Source organism: Bemisia tabaci, chromosome 1, assembly GCF_918797505.1.
Source record: "Bemisia tabaci chromosome 1, PGI_BMITA_v3".
In the NCBI taxonomy this organism is placed as follows: Eukaryota; Metazoa; Arthropoda; class Insecta; order Hemiptera; family Aleyrodidae; genus Bemisia; species Bemisia tabaci.
Window position 1 is genome coordinate 64,775,555 of NC_092793.1, and position 19,606 is coordinate 64,795,160.

Here is a 19,606-nt window from a genome sequence, read left to right on the forward strand (position 1 = left end):
TTATGGATATGTTTCTAGAAAAAGGAGGAGAATCAAGACAATGAGAAAAAATTTCCTTCTACGCTTTTTTTCTCGCCCACCTGGTGAAAAAATTACAGCCAGAAAAAAGAATCATTTTTTTAGCGGCTCTGGTGCTTGCACTAGAGCTGCTATTCCGGACGGTCCCAGGTGGGGAGTATCAATGGACCATGTTACATTGGAGAGACCGCGCGTTGGTTGATGGGAATCGGCGCCATTTTCGACTATGTACCTTGTCATGACTTTATTTTATTGCATATTGTTTTATTGTTAGCCAATGCTATGTTGTGTAGTGTATTTTTGGAATCATGGTGATACAGTCAATAATTCAAAACTTGTCTGTGCTTTAATCTCGTGATGGAAAAAATGTACTTTACGTTCAAAATTTGAAATTTTGAATTTTAAAGTTTTCGCGGTTTTTTTGGAAGAATGCAGTGGTTGGAGCTTCCTAGGCATATTACTCGATATCAGCTGATAGCAAACAAAGGTTACCAAGGAAACCGTAAACGTTTAACAACTATCGTGGCCATCGGGGCGATTATTGAAATGACATCGACTCTATGTCGCCGCTTACGACAGGACATAGCCCTATCTGATCCGTGTAATATATCGCAATTCGATATTGTTTTGATTTTTAAATGGAGCAATTTATTCATAAAGTTCCGATTACTTTTGGCGAACGGGCCCCTTAACCTACGTCACTCATGGGAATTTTTTTAACTTGTCCTGGACGGACTCGTCTGTAAAATGCTCAGCAACAAATTTATATTATGTAGGTTTAAATAGAGTTCGGTCTATTAATGACCTTTTTCTAAACGGTAAATTGACTTATGAGCATTGTGTGCCTAATAATATATTAAAAGACACATTTCAAACCTTAAGAACTGAAAGAAAATTAAAATTACCTCTCTACTCAAATTACCAAAATGGAAAATTCACTATATATTACCACAATATCACGTCATTAAATTCTGAAAAGATTATTGAGATCCATTGTATTCAAAACATGATTTAATCATAATATCGGGGGCAAATGTCAAATTTCCAAGTACTAATAAATTCTTCCCATTCAAAGCTGTCTGTGTTTCAGAGAATACAGGTACTGACAAAAAACCCACAATCCTCTGCCTTTGTAAACAAGACATTTACATCATTCAAACATATAGGAAAATACACAATTACAAAGTACTTGATTTAATTTTTCTAAGACTTAATAATATATATGTTCTAACAGGCTATGCTTCACCTGATTTCCCAAAATGGTTATTCAAATCAATAGTTGCAAAAATGACAAGTATGTCAAATACAAGTCAATTTATCTTAATTGGAGACTTTAATTACAACAATTTTAATTCATCAAATCAAAAGTTTCTTAGCAGTTTGGTGCCCCAATTTCCACTAAATACATCTTTAAAACTCAGTCAATTCACAACAGAAAACAACACACAAATTGATATAATTTATACAAACATTACCAATTTTAACGCACAAACTTATACAACTTTCTACAGCTATCATCTGCCAATTTACATTCAAATAGACAAACAACCTAAGAAAGATTAAATTGAAAGTGCAGGGTATTCAATTGACACATACAAAATCTTTCCGTTTATGTTTCCGATTCAAAATATTTTGTTACCAAATAATACTGATGGAATAAATAAAATTATCTTACTTTCCTTCTGGATTTTCCTCTTTTCTTTCTCCACTGGTACATACATTTAGGTAAATAGTTATTACTATATTCAGAGAGAAAATGGTACTTGTTATTATTCATGTAATAAATATGTAAGCTGTAGTGGTGCATGTGTACAAACACATGACTTACAATTATATAAAAAACCATTACCTACAGTTTCAGATATAAAAATGCAGATTCTTTGCAGCCTCGCTAAACGACTTATCAACCATGCATTCCAAAGTTTCTTATCACAGGGCTGTGAAAATATACAATCTAATAAATACAAAATAACCAAATATCTAAAAAGACAAAATTTCAGTTAAGAGTCAGTTTCAGTCTTATTGTTGCACAAATTAGTTATTTGACAAAAAAAGAAGATGATCACTCAATTGAAAGAAATTGGCGCCCAATCACAACGACAAGTTAAAAAAAAAAAATGTGAAAGAGATTTTTTAGGATGCGGACCTCCAAAGAGCCTTCAAAATTAAAAGTATACAACAAGTGATAGTGCCATGCATTCTGCATATCAAGGGCCAATACACATTTATACACCGGCTTTGTAAATCTGCTAAGTTACAAAACATGAATCGACAGTTGTCGGATTGTACATCAATGACAAAATGTGTCTAGGCCCTCATTCTTGACTACAACTACCGTCGCCAGAGCCGCTTTCCGACGCGAATGCGTTGGAGCTTACTGCTTGTTTAAGGTTTCCTCAGATCTCCCTAAAGGGGCGTCAGGACCTCCCTTACGAAAATTTCGAGACTTCCTCCAGCGATAGTCACTTGAGGAAAGTTGGAGGTGATCCGAACGAGGTCTCGAGTCGAGAAATATGCTAAAATTCGGGCCAATATTTTTATTAAAAATTTGCTTTAAAAATGTCAAAAAATTACATTATATTTCATTAATTAGGTACCTTTCAAGTGCTCATCAATACCCTATCAGACACTGCAGAAGTTTTCAAATCTCTCTTAGATTGAAAACGAAATAAATGAAGGTACAAAAATCAGACTATTCTGCTCATCTATTTGTTTGTGATCATTTATACGAAAAACTTCATGATATCACACCAAAAACACCTCCGTGTAAAAATGACCCGCCAAGCTAAAAATATAAATATTCGTCGCCTCAAATGCAATGATATCACATGAAGTAGACGCCAAGCAAATTTCCTGAATATAAATTGTAAGTTTCTCCTCCCTTCAACAGCCCCGCCACAAGGGGGGGGGGGGGGGGATACTGGGTCCTTGGTACCGGGGCCCGTGACGCAGGTGACAAACCACTACGAATTCATGTGTAACCCTTGTCTCGTAGGAAAAAGTGAAAAAATTACCCTAAAAATTCCGCAAAAGGTGAATAAAGTTTCAAAAACACGCTAGGGCACTATAAAATTTTTCTCACTTTTTTAGAGATTTTCAAGATTTTGAGTATATGCAGAATGATATTTTTAGTAACTGTGTTTCGTTTTCTTCCGTTGTCGGATGCTAAGAGGCTCCTTTCTGGGCATCCTCGACTTCAATGGCTTAACTCCCTTGCCATAGACGTACGAAAGGGGAGTCCAGGGGGGCCCGGCTCCCCATAGAATTGAAAATTATCATCTGCCTCCTCAAAAAAAAATTTATAGATGTTTTGAATGCAACAATTCGAAAGTTTTTGGTGCTGAAAGTAAACAAAAAGGCGTAATTATTCTGCAGAAATTGAAGGAAAATCTCCATCATAAGAGCTTCATAATGCGTCCAAATAGATTTAAAATTTCAAAAATTTCCCGGGGAGGCCCCCCCCCCCGGACCCCCCCCCGGACCCCCCCCCCTCCATAGGCTAGGGGCCCGGGCCAGAAAATTGGTACCAGGGCCCGAGATGGGATGTGGCGGGCCTGCCCTTCAACATTATTACCGGAGAAACGAAAATTATAAACAAAAAAAAATAATTTAAAAAAGGGATACAAATTTATCATCTTTTTTTGTAGTACAATTGTACAAAAAAAATGATAAATTTGTATCGGTTTTTTTAAATTTTTTTTTTTTTTCTATAATTTTCGTTTTTCCGGTAATAATGTTGAAGGGAGGAGAAACTTACAATTTATATTCAGGAAATTTGCTTGGCGTCTACTTCATGTGATATCATTGCATTTGAGGCGACGAATATTTATATTTTTAGCTTGGCGGGTCATTTTTACACGGAAGTGTTTTTGGTGTGATATATAGGTACAGGAAAAAGGAAAATTAATAATAATTTCCCAGAATTATTGAGAAAGTCAATGATAATGACACTGATTAGATTTCTTGATGAAGAATGTAGGTATTTTTCAAATCCTGTTTTAAGTTCATTCCGAAATTTCAGGTAAAATGAGTGCTTTCACTGAAATTACTTTTTTTATATTTCTGTTACTGCTAAGGAGAATGCTGAGACATTAAAAAAAATGGGCATAAAATAAAACTAAAAAAGCAGAGGCTCATTGTACAAGGATGTTAAGAAAAATGACTTCTTCGCAAGAATGTAGTTAATCCTCAAATTAAAGAAACTGTCAGTAAGACCAACACTCTACCATTTTCCTTTAAATATAATTGTTAGCAGAAATATGAAGTAAAGAAGTGTTTCATTGTTTTATTTTCTCATTGGAAAAAAAGGCATTGTGAACAAAAAAATTTACAATTTAAGATTCCATGTATTTAGAAAACATCAGCGTGCATATACACATGGCAATAAAACACGAAATTTCTCTCAATATAGGACTAAACTTTAATTCTTATCTAAATTATAATAGCACTTTGTAATGCTCGATCGATCATTGCATTATTTCATGAGCATACAATTAACATCAAATGACATCGATACGGGAGCAATAATTTTTTCAGCTTTATACTGGTGGGTGTATAACTGGTTCAGTGCCAGTGTAATGCTGAGTATAACTGTGAGTGTATGACTGTATAATGTCATACAAGAGTATTGAGTGTATAACTGTGTGATGAGTGTTTACCAGTCACGGCCACCAGATGGCGCCGTACTCTTCAATGTGCGATTACCGTTTGCTCTGGTCCCAAGCCCGCCTCGGATGAATGGTTTTTGTCTCGTTATCCTTCTCACTTGTTGAGGTGTTTATGATTTACTTCTAGAGATTTCACTTTTCTTTTAATATTTATATTTGACACACCCCCCTATGTAAAACAGACGCGTAAAAGAGTCACGTGTGCTAAACTCGCACGAGGGTCTGACGAAGCGGTCAGAGGTTAAATCGGTACGCGTTTTGAATTTTCGGCTTCATATACGTGTTGTAGACAAATCCCGTAATTTGGACACATCGCGATCTGTCTAGTCAAATCGCGATTTGTCCAGTCATATTGCGATGTGTTTAGCGCCGTTTAGACAAATCCAGAATTTGAAAAATAAATAGGGATTTGTCCGGACACATCGCGAAGTGGCCGGACACTTCGCGATCTGTCTTCCGACTCTTTGGACAAATCGCTAAAAGTAATATCGAAAGAAATACGAAAATATAATGAAATAAAATATGATCGAAAGAAGAGATAGAAGAATGGTCTTCTAGAGATTTCACTTTTCTTTTAACATTTACATTTGATAAGTTATAGAACCGGTTAAAAGTTGCGCTCTCATTTTCACAGCCTCATATCAATATACTTGCGCATACCCGAGAAATCTGACTCCCCGATGGTTGCAATAATACCGTTAACAAGGACGAACACCGCGAAAGCCTCACCGTGGAATAAGGGCGCAAGGCGTCCCCGCCCTCTCGCCCCGGCCCAGCGCCACCCCCGCGGGTAGTTAAATGTCAAGATAATACTCCTGAGTGTAGAACCAGTATACTGCCAGTGTAATGCTAGCATTACACTCGTGAGTGTATAGCTAGTGGAATGCTAACTATATACTCGTGAATGCATAGCAAGTATAATGCTAGCTATATTCTCGAGAGTGCATACGTAGTACCTATATATCTTTTTATTATAATTTTTAACTACTGAATTTATTAACTTTTATTATTATTTATGCAATTCTGTGTGCAAATCACATTATGCTAGCTATACACTCACGAGTGTAATGCTAGCATATTACACTCATTTTCAGCAGGGAAAGTATTTTTTTTTTATCTTTCGAATGAGGTATCACAAGGGGGGGGGGGGTTGCCATTTTAAAAAAAAGTCAGCCCCACCCCCTTTAGGGAGCCCCCAAAATTTTGGGGGGACCAAAAAGTTTCTACTTGAGACCGAGGAACATTGCCAAAGTTCCAAACTTCTATCTCAATTTGAAAAAAAAGTTACAGAGGTGGTCAGTGACTTTTGGATAGCCCTGTATTCACATTTATTTACTTGGATCGCTGTCAATTTGCTTTAACCTCAGTCGCACTCAAGTTTTGAATTGAAAGGTGTCGCATACCTTTTTTTATGTATACCTTACCAACTTTGATTGATAATTCGTTACTTTCATGCAGTCATCAGGTAAATATGTTATGATCGGATTTTTGTCTCTTCCAGCACCCGTTATTTGAAAGTGGTAAATAATCCGTAGAACTCAAATTTATCAGTTAAGAATATTTAGACCGAGATATACTGAATACCACGCGGTTTTTTTACTCGCAGCAATGTCTAATAGTGCTGGAGAAGTCATAAATCCCCTCGGGGTTTATTATTATTATTTTTATTTTCACACAAATGTATGTGGCTTCCCAGTTCATGCCGGGCTGGGCCTAGGGCATGAACCTTTACTTTATATGCTACCTTATTACTATACCATAGAATTTTTTTTTTTTTTTTTTTTTTTTTTTTTTTTTTTAAATATGTATATACAGGGTTATCCAGAAGTCCGGGACCCCCCTTATAACTTTTGAACAAAAAATGCTAGAGATTTGAAATTTGGGGAATGTTCCTAGGTCAAAGGGAACTTCTTTTTGGCGTACCCAAAATTTTGGGGGGCGCCCCCCCCCTGAGGGGGGGGCGGACCCTAACTTTTTTTTTTCAAATGGGAACCCCTATCTTGTGATACATCATTCGAAAGGGCTTAAATAAAGAAAACTTTTGGCGCAAACCGATTGTCGATACCTCAATTTTTAACAAAATGGCGGCCAAAAAATGGCGGCTCATTCAAAAGTCTGGGCCTCCGCTCATAACTCATGAACAAAAAATGCTAGGGATTCGAAATTTGGGGAATATTCCTAGGTGAAAGGGAACTACTTTTTGGCGTACCCAAAATTTTGGGGGGCGGCCCCCCTGGGGGGGGGGTGGACCCTAACCCTTTCTTTTCAAATAGGAACCCCTATCTTGTGATATATCATTCGAAAGGGCTTGAAAAAAGAAAACTTTTGGCGCAAACCGATTGTCGATACCTCAATTTTTAACAAAATGGCGGCCAAAAAATGGCGGAAATGCGTTTTTTGGTTATTTACCGACGTATTCGCTTGAAACTTGGTTTCCACAGGTTTCCGAGCACGAAAAAACAAATACGATATTGGATTTGCAAAATACCCGAGCTTTTCCAAGATGGCGGCCGAAAAATGGCGGGAAAATAAGTTTAAATCGGAATGTGTCAGATTTCCTGTGCGTTGCTCTCAGCCGGTTGAAAATCGTGTTTCCATTGGCACGGGTGGGACTCGACGCGTAGCCACCTCCCCGTGGTGAGTCCTGGGTAGTTGAAACTAGGGGGCTACGCCCCCTGGCCGCTACGCCCCCTGGCCGCTACGCGGCCCAACCCCCAGAAGGCGCTCCGCGCCATCAATGGGCCGCTTCGCGGCCCTATTTTTACCCTCCTATCAGTGTTAGTTTTATTTTTCCCCTAAAAAATTACGACATGAGGTATACTTTAATTTTAAACTTTACTCAAAATTACTTTAAAATTAAAAGGACGAGTTTTGGAATGACTGCTTGATGAAATATTGTAGTAAAACAATGAACAATGATAGGCAGGTAATATTTAAAATTACATGTGTCGGGGATCGAACCCATACTGAGTTCATAGTAGACGCACTCGACGGCTTAGACGACTCGGCCACCGCTCGACATGAGGGCGTCGGCGCGCATCTTGTGTAGATAAGTGTAGAGCTGATGCGCAGGCTACACAGCTACTGCGCAACCTCCTCGACCACTGCGCATCCTCCCGCGCATAGCGGTAGCAGTACCGGAGCATTCTGTAAACTCATTCACTTTTATAACGTGATTTTAAAAAAACCTGGGTCCTTTTTCCAAAATCTGATTACAGCGAGCTCATCTAAGGCCTATTACCTGTCGATTTGCGCAAAAATCATGGAAATCGGCCCAGTAGAATGCTCAAACGAACTATGACAAAAAGTATAAATTTACATTGTTTAAATGGGAGAATTCGCAACTTTACCACGTAATATAAAAAAACCTGGGCCATATTTTGAAAATCTGAAAAGAGTTGGCTTATCTAGAGACAATTGCCCGTCGATAGCCGCAAAAATCATGAAAATCGACTTGGTAGAACGCTGGAACTAAGCGTTACCAGTTTCGCAAAATTAGGAGGTCTCGGAGCTTATAGTATAGATGGAAACACGATTTTCAACTGGCTGAGAGCAACGCACAGGAAATCTGACACATTCCGATTTAAACTTACTTTCCCGCCATTTTTCGGCCGCCATCTTGGAAACGCTCGGGTATTTTGCAAATCCAATATCGTATTTGTTTTTCTCGTGCTCGAAAACCTGTGGAAACCAAGTTTCAAGCGAATACGTCGGTAAATAACCAAAAAACGCATTTCCGCCTTTTTTTGGCTGCCATTTTGTTAAAAATTGAGGTATCGACAATCGGGTTGCGCCAAAAGTTTTCTTTTTTCAAGCCCTTTCGAATGATGTATCACAAGATAGGGGTTCCTATTTGAAAAGAAAGGGTTAGGGTCCACCCCCCCTCAGGGGGGCCGCCCCCCAAAATTTTGGGTACGCCAAAAAGTAGTTCCCTTTCACCTAGGAATATTCCCCAAATTTCGAATCCCTAGCATTTTTTGTTCATGAGTTATGAGCGAAGGCCCAGACTTTTGAATGAGCCGCCATTTTTTGGCCGCCATTTTGTTAAAAATTGAGGTATCGACAATCGGTTTGCGCCAAAAGTTTTCTTTTTTAAGCCCTTTCGAATGATGTATCACAAGATAGGGGTTCCCATTTGAAAAAAAAAAGTTAGGGTCCGCCCCCCCTCAGGGGGGGGGGCGCCCCCCAAAATTTTGGGTACGCCAAAAAGAAGTTCATTTTGACCTAGGAACATTCCCCAAATTTCAAATCTCTAGCATTTTTTGTTCAAAAGTTATAAGGGGGGTCCCGGACTTCTGGATAACCCTGTATGTACATGTGCGTGTATGAGATTATCATTATTTATATAAGTACTTTTCTCACAAAAATTCGTTTGTGGAAAGAAACTCATTGAAAGACGGACCGTAGCCAAGTCTTTCAAAGCTAGATCCTTATAAATTGCTAAAATTTGATACATTTATTATTATTATTATTTTTCATATTCACTGCTGTCACCAGCTTTGCTGGGTTGCTTTAAGCCCTCACACAGGGGCAAACAATGCTCCTAGGTATGAGGGCTGTTTGTGGTTTGGGTGGCCGGGTGGTGGTTATTTCACTCCCCCTTGGGGGGTGGCTCGTCACGGACTAGGATACCTGTTTTAGGAACCGAGGCAGGGTAGGTGTCTGGAGGACGCCTGCCTAAAGGTTTCTTTCCTGAGGTGGTAGGCGGTAGGGGTGTTTTTGGTGTGTGGGAACGTTCTAGGTGTATTCGCGCTGCTCCACCTAGCTTAAGACCTTCCGGAGGATTCTGGCAGTGCCTAACACAGCAGACTTCTGGGCCAATACTAGCGAATGTTTCCCAGGGATTTCGTTCTTCAGTTTAGTCCAGTCTTTAGAGACTGCTCCGGTAGCTCCTATCACAAAGGGTATGACTCGGGTTTTGGTCTTCCACATCCTGCTGATTTCGATCTCTAGGTCTTTATACTTTAGTTTCTTCTCAGCTTCCTTTTTTGTGATGTTCCTGTCTGCTGGGATAGAGACGTCAATCAGCAGACACGTTTGGCCTTTCCTGCGTAGGATGATGTCCGGTCTGTTTGCCTCAACAGTTCTATCGGTTCTGATAGGGAAGTTCCACAGGATCGTTGTCTCTCCATCTCTGGTTGTTGCAGTGTTTTTCGGTTTGTGTTCATACCATTTATCTGCGTCGACTTCGATTCCATATTCTTTGCAGAGGTTGTAGTGAAGTTGGGTGCATACTCTGTCGTGTCTCTCGATATAGTCCTTTTGGGCTAGAATTGGGCAACCTGATGTTATGTGCTCAATGGTTTCTTCGAACTGGTGACAGATTCTGCATTTGCTATTCACATGTTTCTTGTGGATTTTCCTCTCTCGGTACCTTGTGTTTAAGGCTTGATCCTGTGCCGCTACAATTAGGCTCTCTGTTTCTGCTTTTAGTACACCTTTACTGAGCCAGATGGTAGAGAGATTACTCTCGATAGAGTCATTTTCTAGCATCAGTGGATACTGCCCGTGCATGATCTTTCCTTTCCATTTGGTTCTGATGCTTTCTGAGATTTTCTTTTTGATTTTTTGCTTCCTGCTGTTTATGGGGGCCACTTCAAAGTTTTCTCCGAGCTCGGCTTCAAACTTGTTTGCTTCTTTCGCAATGTGGTCTTTGTCTAGAGCAAGGTTGACGGCATATTCGGCTTTGAGAAAAGGGTCTTCGTTTTTTTTTTTCCTGGAGGTAGTACTTCGCATTGATGATGGAAGATTTGTATGTTGATTCAATTTGCCTAAGTCCTCGTCCTCCTAGTTTTCTGCTCACGTATAGCCTGTCAACGTCTGCGGATGGGTGGTGCATTTTATGCATTGTCAGACATTTTCTTGTTTTTATGTCTAGCGCTTTTATTTCTTTTATTTTCCAATTCAGAATTGCAAATCCGTACTGTAGAACGGGTACGGCTAGCGCTCCGATTGCAGTTATCTTGTTTTTTGCCGTTAGCTCTGTCTTTAGTACTGCTCTTACTCGTCGTATGTATTCTCTCTTTACCTTTTCTTTTATTGTCTTATGTTGGATACCTATACTTTCTTCCATTCCGAGGTATTTGTATGTTTCACCTGGGTCTAACTGTCGGATGCTGGTGTCGACGTCTATTGTGAGATGGAGATTTTCTTCGGTACAAGGCGCATCACAAAACTAGTGATTCAAAATTTCGTTAAATTTTTTTACACTTTTTTCAAATACCGAGCAGGCCACGAAGCCTTAAAAATAGAGAAAATTCACTCTTATAGTCTGTCTCAGGTAGGAAGAGCGCTGGAAAATCAGAATAATTTGTACTATGTAGAAGCAATGTATCGTTCGTTCTATTGATACCCGACTAATCCCCGAGCCAACCCCGCACCGTACAGAGGGTTGGTTATGAGCTCTGCGGCGCGTCAGCGTCTTACGCCGGGAATCCGCTCCTGAGACCCGGGGAAAACCACCGCGCTGAGGCCTCGAGCATCGCGTTAGTTCCCGTGCACGCTATCTAGCTTTTTATTAGTGGATGGTAATCACTAATAAACAAATAATTAAAAGACTTTATTGAATTTGCAGTTAAGCGTATGAAAAATCCGCTATTCCTCCATATTTCGTAGCTCCTGAGTCCTAAGACGTAAAGGCAAACCTCAATTTTCACGTGAGGCCTGTCGTCCATGTAGCTTCATGCTTTTCGGAGCTCACGTAAAAATGGAGATGAGACCTTTGGTCAAAGGAGCGACGATTAATGGCAATAATCAGGGATTTAAATCGCCTATCCCGGTCTAAAGATGCGGAGGGAGTATGCGTTGCCTCGAAGTGGCTTGTGGTCCTCTGTGCGACGCATCTGGGAGGCGACTAGATGACAGGTAATAAGGGTTGAGGTACCTCCAACCCGCCAAATGGTACTAATTATTCTGATTTTCCAGCGCTCTTCCTATCTGGGACAGACTATAAAATTTTGAAAAAGATTATCAAGAGCCGAGACCTGATCAAATTCTCGGTTACTTACTTGTTGTGAGTTGCATATTTAGGTAGTCCCTAAGACTGTGGGAACTTCGATAAAACTCGGGTACTCAGCGAAAAGATATTTCATCTTCCATTTCCGAATACGAATAAAGCACGGACTAAATTGAAACGCTAGCGATTTCAATACGGGGGATCTTAAAATTCGAAAACATAACAGGGGGGGGGGGGGGGGGGGGGCAACGGAGACGCGAAAGGAGCGAGGGTATTGGTTGCGGTGACCACACAATGAGACATTCTACATTCTGGTCAGAAATCAGTTTTTTCTGCGACGAGGATCGGCGGTGGAGAGCGGATCGGCGGATGTACCACGATAAAAATGATTAACACGGAAGACGGTGTGAGAAAGTGTCCGAGGGCCAGGTAAGGGGTCGTAACTCATCCAGCTTATGCTCGCGACCAACGAGCTGTTGACAACTGCGGACTTCTCCTGACCGCGCCACGGCGCACAGTGTGTCAAAACCCCAATCTAGCTGCTCAAAACCCCCCTTATGTCAAGTCAACAAATGGTGTTATTTATGGTCAGAGTGGGTCCACAGGCACCCACTGGTTACGTATCTATCATGGTTATCACAAAAATAAATTTTTTGGTCGCTAAAATGATAGGGATTGCAGCCGGTAAACCTCCAGCCTCAATCTCGCCATCAGGAGTGGTGCCACTGTATTGATTTTTTTTAGAGTACTTTGTGGCGAAAAAGGGTCATTTCTGGATGAAACGAGATGCCAAAGGCCAGAGAAAGGAAATATGACCGTTGATTTCTCCAAAATCATTATTTAAGTATTATAATTGCTCATTGAAAACAGTGCCCAAGACCGTTTACTTTTCCTGGCTTTAATAGAGCCGCAAAAGCGCGGAACTACACGGAACACCATGAAACTTATATGAGAGTGTTCAGAAAACTATCTAGATTTGAAATGTCTTTAGTTTTACTGCTACCTTCCGCAACCTTGAGAATAAGAGCACATTTTGTTCGGCGATTCCTAGTGTAAAAGCGTGCGGGCGGCGTTTTGCGATCTCCTCCTACAGGCTGTCGCAGGTGAAGTGAGACGGAGGCAGCATCTCACCACGCGCGCTCGGTCCCCTGATTTGAGTGAGCCTTATCATGAGGCTTTTCACCGTATCAGATAAGACAGTGTGGTGGCTCAGTTGATTGCTTCTTTCATTATTACTTGCATGATCGGGGTTCAAATCCCGAGCTGATCAATTTTTTGAAATTTTATTTTCTATTTCATTACGATTTTCCCATTATCTATACTGTCATGGAAGGGGGAGGGGAGTCCTCATAAATACAAAGTTGCATCGTATTTTTAACAAGTTTCTTGTATGATTTGAAACAGACTTTCTTATTTATTTCTAATGAGGAAAGGTTTCGGACATGGTTTATGAAACGTAGGAAAATGAAAAGGAGGGGGGGGGGGGGGGGCTCGCCGAAATTTTCCTTTACTGGCAAACATTTTGAAAATATTATCTTTGACTTATCACTTAGAGTTGCCGAAACGTATCATTTTAATAATATGGAATTCATATTTTTTTGGATGGTCAAATGAGAAATTCGCCATTTTGAAATGGAATGCATAAGCCCAAGACATCCTCCAGGACTTATTTTGGATCGGAAAACACAATTTGACTAATTTTTGGGGTTCATCAGGTCACATAAGGCGCCTAAAACTTAGTTGGAATTTTACGATTTTTACATGAGTTGAACAGGATTTTTAGATAGCCGCCATTTTGAAAATTTTAATGACTAAGTTTTGAAATTTTAGGTGAACCTTCTTCAAGCTTACACTAATGCCTGTGCGAAATTTGGTGGTTATCCGACCAAATTTAGAGACGTGAAGAGGTTTTGAGCAGCTAGATTGGGGTTTTGACACACTGTGCGGCGCGACCACTCGCCGAGGTCACACCCATCGTAAACACTGCTTTCTCATCTAGCTCCTTCAAAGGCTCGCCAATTCCCCATCTCGCCAACCGGCCTGTCACATTAACTCGAAACACGGCAATAGCCTCAGGCAAAAGCTAAAGCCTCGCTTCCCTCCGACGCGGATCCCTCTCCGTCATTCTAATTTTCATTTCGACTGAAATCACCATTATTTCTCGCCCATTCCCGAAAGCACCTAGAACAATGACAGTAGCTACATTTTTAACACCCATGGCACAACATAGCAGGCGTAGTTAGGTTTCTTTTTTTTTAGGGGGGGAGGGGTCTGGGGAGTACGGAATTACCCCCCTTCCCCTCTTAGATGGAGAGGCCAATAGGTTCACAACGTCATCATACCGATTCATTCAATGTTCATTGAGGGATGTAAGCGAGTGTTTTCCAAATTGAAAACTGATCGTAACCTTCAGTATGTTGTTGCCTATGCAACAAAATTGAAGGCGAACTGCAGATGTAAAATACCTAAAAGTATGTTCACAACGTCGTTCCTCAATTCAATTAGAGCTCATGGAGCTTTACGTTAGTAATTTTCGAACAGCTAAACTATTCGCGCTCCTCGGTATATTCGTTGCTTATGCAGCGAAATTGAAGGCGAAATACAAGTGGACAGTATCTGACGGAAGTTTCACGCATTTTTCATTGGTTGAATTAAAGGCGGGACACAAGTGCGGACAGTATCTGACGGAAGTTTCACGCATTTCCCATCGGTTTAGTCAACAGCAAAGTTTTGGACGCGTAGATTAGGTACTGAAAATTATTTATTAAATTCGCTCTTTTGGGTGGACTGGTTGCTCAACTTTTGCACTAATATTGAAGGTGAGATATAAGTGGACGACGGAACCTACACTTTCCATCTATCGACAGAATCACTCATCGCTTCCATGCAGCGGGATACCAACGTTTTCGAATGGCTTGCTATTCATGCTCCGGATACTCATTTTTTTCCCCTCTTTTCCCTCATCTTAATCATTTCTTTTACTTTAACATCCTTGTTGTGATGGCGCCGCGAGACGGAACCTAACGTAGAATGTTACCTAAAAACGTAAAGTGCACAATAATACCCTTCACTAGCCTTTTGGCAACTTTCTAAAATTCATTACTCAACCATTAAATTCATATTCTTGAAGGCTGTTAAACAATAAGATAGAGCAATTTGTTTAGCTAACCAACTGATCCTACCTGGAAAGTAAACCTAACACGCAGAGCGCTAAATCCGAAACTTAACAGCTCAAAGGCAAGAGATACGTACTCTCCGAAGAAATTTCGAGGCCTAGTAGCAGATTATACAGGGTTATCCAAAAGTCACTGACCTCCCCTGTAACTTTTTTCCAAATTGAGATAGAAGTTTGAAACTTTGGCAATGTTCCTCGGTCTAAAGGAGCGACTTTTTGGTCCCCCCCCCGAAATTTCGGGGGGCGGCCCCCTCTAAGGGGGGCGGGGGCTAACTTTTTTTTTCAAATGGCAACCCCCCCTTTGTGATACCTCATTCGAAAGAAAAGAAAATTTTTGGCGCAAACCGCAGGTCAAAATGTTGATTTTTGACAAAATGGCGGCCGGTCAAAGTTCAAAATGGCAGAAATCTGACATCTCCGTTGTTTATTGACAGATTGGCACGGCGTTAAACTCGGAATCCTAGGGTTTTTCGAGACGAGAAAAACGATTCTGGAATTGGTTTTCCAGAAAAGTCGGTCCTTTTCAAAATGGCGGCGGTCAAAATGGCGGCCTAGCGCGGGAAGTGGATATATAGGCTGCTTATCGTTGGATTTGCATGAAACTTGGTATTCGGGGGTACTTCGGCACGAGAAGAACGAATCTTTCATTGGATATTTGAAATTCCGACAAATTTCAAAATGGCGGCGGAAAAATGGCGGGACATCAGTTTTACGGCTGTTAACAAGGGGATTCGCATGCAATTCGATATCCTGGTGGTTTTTGGCTGGATAAAAAGGAATCTTTCATTAGAGTATTGAAATACTTAATAATCGATATCGAATTTCATGCAAATCCATCCGTAAACAGCCGTAAAACTGATATACCGCCATTTTTCCGCCGCCATTTTGAAATTTGTCGGAATTTCAAATATCCAATGAAAGATTCGTTCTTCTCGTGCCGAAGTACCCCCGAATACCAAGTTTCATTCAAATCCAACGATAAGCAGCCTATATATCAACTTCCCGCGCTAGGCCGCCATTTTGAAAAGGACCGACTTTTCTGGAAAACCAATGCCATAATCGTTTTTCTCGTCTCGAAAAACCCTAGGATTCCGAGTTTAACGGCAATCTGTCAATAAACAACGGAGATGTCAGATTTCTGCCATTTTGAACTTTGACCGACCGCCATTTTGTCAAAAATCAACATTTTGACCTGCGGTTTGCGCCAAAAATTTTCTTTCTTTATTATCTTTCGAATGAGGTATCACAAAGGGGGGGTTGCCATTTGAAAAAAAAAGTAAGCCCCCGCTCCTCTTAGAGGGGGCCGCCCCCCAAAATTTCGGGGGGGGGGACCAAAAAGTCGCTACTTTAGACCGAGGAACATTGCCAAAGTTTCAAACTTCTTTCTCAATTTGGAAAAAAGTTACAGGGGAGGTCAGTGACTTTTGGATAACCCTGTATGAAACAAATTTTAACGAAAGTATACCACTCATATAACGGTTAAGTAACGGGATGTTCAAAGGAAACCGCCGTCGTATAACAGTCATTGATCAAATAATTTTATAAATGGAGATGTTGCATGTGTGAGGGATTTGAGATTTGACCATTGATTTTTATGTAAAAGTTTGCGAGAAACACGATGGTGCCACTGGTTTTCTCTGAAATCATCTCCCAAGCTCAAAAAAAGCTCTCAAAGTGAGGCCAACATGGAGGAGATATCCCACCCTACTCTGAGAGTCCTCCTCTACATCAAAACAAACTGTCCGTGTAAAGATAGGGAGCAAATACATTAGTAGTGATGCCATGTTTTCAGTTTTGGAGTCCCCAAATAAAGTGGCAACCCTGTCAATGTATTTGCTCCCTATATTTGCATGGAGAGTTTGTTTTGATGTAGAGGTGGACTCTTAGGGTAGGGTGGGATATCCCCTCCATTTTGGCCTCACTTTGAGAGCTTCTTTTGAGCTTGGGAGTTGGTTTCAAAGAAAACCAGTGACATGCACTATCGTGTTCCTCGCGAACTTTTACAGAAGAATTAAAGGTCGAATCGCAAATCCCTCACACATGCAACATCTCCATCGCGCGAATAACCCTTATAATTAGTTTATCTATAAGTTACTTGTAAAAATGTTTTATATAACCATTGTAATTCAGTTATACATCATCATCATCATCATCATCATCATCATCATCATCATCATCATCATCATCATCATCATCATCATCATCATCATCAGTCATCACCATATATAATTCCGTAAGCCTTTTCTTTGCGTCAAAATTTAGCGCGAACCGCCGCGCGCCGGGCCGATCCGTGCGCGGGTGGTACCGGCTCGAACGTCCCGGTCCCCCGACGGCGGGAAAAATATAGGGATCGGCCGGCGTGCCTGGCCCCCCTCGCCCCCTCGGGAAAAACGGTTATCCCGTTCGTCCCGCTGGGAGATGCGCGGTTTTTCGTTTTCCCCGTGCTGTTCGTTCTCGGTCAGCTGATGACTCGGCTGCCCGAGGCGTTCGTTATCATGGGCATTCGTCGTTTATGAAGAATTCCGATTTTTTGGTACAGTGCACGTCGTCTTTTGAATTTTGTTAATATTTGTCGTGTATGAAGAATCCCGAATTTTTAGTAAAGTGCGCGTCTTCGTTTTAATATTGTGAATGGATCGGAGTCGAAAGCGTGGGCGTCCGGCGAAGCGTGGCAATGTTTCTCGCAATTTATCCGCGCGACGCAAAGTGCGGCATGATGGCTATCTTAGTGAGATGGATAATGTACGACGTAGGGGTAACAGGGAAATAACCTCAATTCATTTCGGCAGAGCACTGATAATTTTATCGAAAATGATTATCCGGAAAATACTTTTAAATGTGAAAAGCCAGTATTGTGATGCCTTGAATTTCAAAAAAGAGGAGGTGAACGGCCATTTTAACAGGTGTTGTCATAATGGTCTTCTCAGAATTGCCGAGCCTGGAATCAATGACCAACTCGCAACCTGTTCTCCAAACCCATTTTCATGACCAACATTTTGAGGTACAACAGTTGTATGGCTTTTGCATCTCTGTCTGCTTCCAAAGCTCATATCCCCGGAGTTGGTCCATACTGTTTCAAAATACAAGGTCAAATTTACAGGTAAGTTTAATTTATTTTGAATAATTTTCATCTTTGAATTTTCGTTTACAGGTAAGTTGAATTTATTTTGATTAATTTTCATCTTTGAATTTTCTCAAAATTTCGATTAATTTGTCTCTTAAGGAGGGGTATCGATAAGGGCCTTTTTTGGCCCCCTCCTAGAATCTAGAAATTTATGCGGGTTTTTCAAGTTGACTCAATGTAGTTTACGGAAACAATCATGATTTAGCCCATAAGCCACTGGATACGTGTTAAACGGTTGCCTAAACATAAGTCTGCAGGCGTATTTTAGCGAAAATTCGTGGTTTTCTATCACTCCGAGGCTATTTTGACACCGAGCGCATCGCCTAACTAAAACGAGCTTTTGATATGTTATTAATGAGGCTTTAGGACACATTTTAACCAAGGTTTAGTTTTAGTTAGATTATGCGCTCATGGTTGAAAAAAACATTTTACAAAAATCGACGTTTAAGGAACATCCGCAAAAATCCTAGGGAAAAACGTCTCTCAAACTGTACGCACGCTAAGTATATTATCGAGGGCAGTTATCGAGCCTTGTTAGACTCTTGCAAAGAGATTTCCTTCAATTGTGTCCAAAAAATATTGAATTTTCCATACGAAAAGCTATGAAGATAACGGATTTTGGAGTAGTGGAGGCATATTTTCACTAATAGCATAACACCAACTTAAATCTGGTTTATGCGGGTTTCCCGAGTTGACTCATTGTAGTTTACGGAAATAATCATGATTTAGCCCATAGGCCACCGGATACCTGTTAAACGGTTGCCTAAACATAGGTTTGCAGGCGTATTTTAGCGAAAATTCGTGGTTTTCTATCAATCCGAGGCTTTTTTGACACCGAGCTCATCGTCTAACTAAAACGAGCTTTTGATATGTTATCAAGGAAGCTTTAGGACACATTTTAACCCTGGTTTGGTTTTAGTCAGATGATGCGCTCACAGTAAAAAAAAAACTTTGTCAAAAATCGTCGTTTAAGGGACATCCGAAAAAATCTCAGAGAATTACGTCGTTAGGTTTGTTTTTGGCTACAATGAAAGTAAATCTCCTTGTAAGGGTTTAACAAGGCTTGATAACTGCCCTCGATAATATACGTAGCATGCATACAGTTGGAGAGACGTGTTTGCTATGATTCTTGCGGATGTCCCTTAAACGACGATTTTTGAAAAAGTTTTTTTTTACTGTGAGCGCATCATCTGACTAAAACCAAACCAGGGTTAAAATGTGTCCTAAAGCTTCCTTGATAACATATCAAAAGCTCGTTTTAGTTAGACGATGAGCTCGGTGTCAAAAAAGCCTCGGATTGATAGAAAACCACGAATTTTCGCTAAAATACGCCTGCAAACCTATGTTTAGGCAACCGTTTAACAGGTATCCGGTGGCCTATGGGCTAAATCATGATTATTTCCGTAAACTACAATGAGTCAACTCGGGAAACCCGCATAAACCAGATTTAAGTTGGTGTTATGCTATTAGTGAAAATATGCCTCCACTACTCCAAAATCCGTTATCTTCATAGCTTTTTGTATGGAAAATTCAATATTTTTTGGACACAATTGAAGGAAATCTCTTTGTAAGAGTCTAACAAGGCTCGATAATTGCCCTCGATTATATACTTAGCGTGCGGAGGGGGCCAAAAAAGGCCCTTTTCGACACCCCTCCTTTAGTAGATT

General features: G+C 40.6%; 1 protein-coding gene across 3 annotated transcripts in view; it reads right to left on the bottom strand.

Moving 5' to 3' along the window:
• Positions 1 to 19,606, bottom strand: part of LOC109040291 (putative peptidyl-tRNA hydrolase PTRHD1) — a 202,166-nt gene that overhangs the window by 125,216 nt on the left and 57,344 nt on the right. The gene's annotated exons all lie outside the window — the stretch shown is intronic.